The sequence below is a fragment of the Theobroma umbraticum genome, unplaced genomic scaffold (assembly GCF_002168275.2).
Source record: "Theobroma umbraticum cultivar Fairchild unplaced genomic scaffold, ASM216827v3 scaffold_81.0, whole genome shotgun sequence".
Classification (NCBI taxonomy): domain Eukaryota; kingdom Viridiplantae; phylum Streptophyta; class Magnoliopsida; order Malvales; family Malvaceae; genus Theobroma; species Theobroma umbraticum.
Window position 1 is genome coordinate 5937580 of NW_018397268.1, and position 1086 is coordinate 5938665.

Genomic DNA, 1086 nt, shown 5'->3' on the forward strand with positions numbered 1-1086 from the left:
GAATCAAATTTCTTAGTAAATGCAGTTAGTTGTGCTATGAATGCATTGATAGCATCGAGCTCATGAACATCAGTTACTTTTCTAGTCATTGCTCTTTCAGATGGCCACTGATAATTATTTGATGCCATTTCTTCTAGAAAATCATACACCTCATTAATAGACTTAGCCATGAGCGCTCTTCTAGCTACTGCCTCAATAGTAGTTCAAATATGATTAGTCAAACTATTATAAAATGTTTGTACCTGAAGCCACTTTGGTAGACTATGATGAAGGCAGTGTCAAAGTAAATCCTAGTATCTTTCCCAAGCTTCATACAATGATTCAGAGTCAAGTTGTATGAAAAAGTAATGTCATTCCTCATCTTCATTGTTTGGCTAGAGGAAAAAAGTTGGCTAAGAGCTTCTGAGCAAGATCATCCCAACTGATAATGGAGATCATAGAAAGAGAATTCAGCCAAACCTTCGCCTTGTCTCACAATGAGAAAGGGAAAAGTCACAATCTAATAGCAACATCAGTCATTCCATTGTGCTTGAAGGTGTTGCAGATTTCCAAAAACTTTGAAATATAGGCATTAGGGTGTCATTAGGTAGAACCCCAAACTGTACTAAAGGCTAGATCATTTGGATGATAGTCAACTTAATTTCAAAGTTGTTAGCTTGGATGGCCAGCCTTCGAATGCTCGAATATAGTCCTCGCATTAACAGAAGAGCATAATCTCTCAAAGATTGATGATCTTGTACTAATTGCTCTTGAATTTGCTACTCCCCTTGTTTAGCCATTAATTTATGTGAGTTGAAGTTTGTAAATTTTCTCTCTGAAGTCTTTGAAAAGATTTCTTGATTTTTAGATCAAATGGTTAAAACTCCAAACTTCTTATTCTTCACATACAATGACTGAAAGTACCTGAAATAAAGAAAAATAAAACTTCAATTAAGACTAGCTTGCTTGGTATTAACATTAGCTAAAAGGAGGAAAAACACATCTTTGGCAACGATGCTAAAAACTTGTTGTTAATTTTCTTCATGCAAGTGTACATATTGATAACTCTATTATATAGAGTTATTTTGACTCATTTTGGGAGCTTAA

At 34.6% G+C, this 1086-nt stretch overlaps 1 non-coding gene across 1 annotated transcript; it reads left to right on the forward strand.

Annotated features, from left to right (window-relative positions):
* The first annotated feature begins 258 nt into the window (after nucleotides 1-258).
* LOC149526649 (small nucleolar RNA R71) lies at nucleotides 259-364 on the forward strand. Its single transcript, XR_016351819.1, has one exon. It is a non-coding gene; the product is annotated as a small nucleolar RNA R71 (small nucleolar RNA).
* The last annotated feature ends 722 nt before the right edge of the window (nucleotides 365-1086 follow it).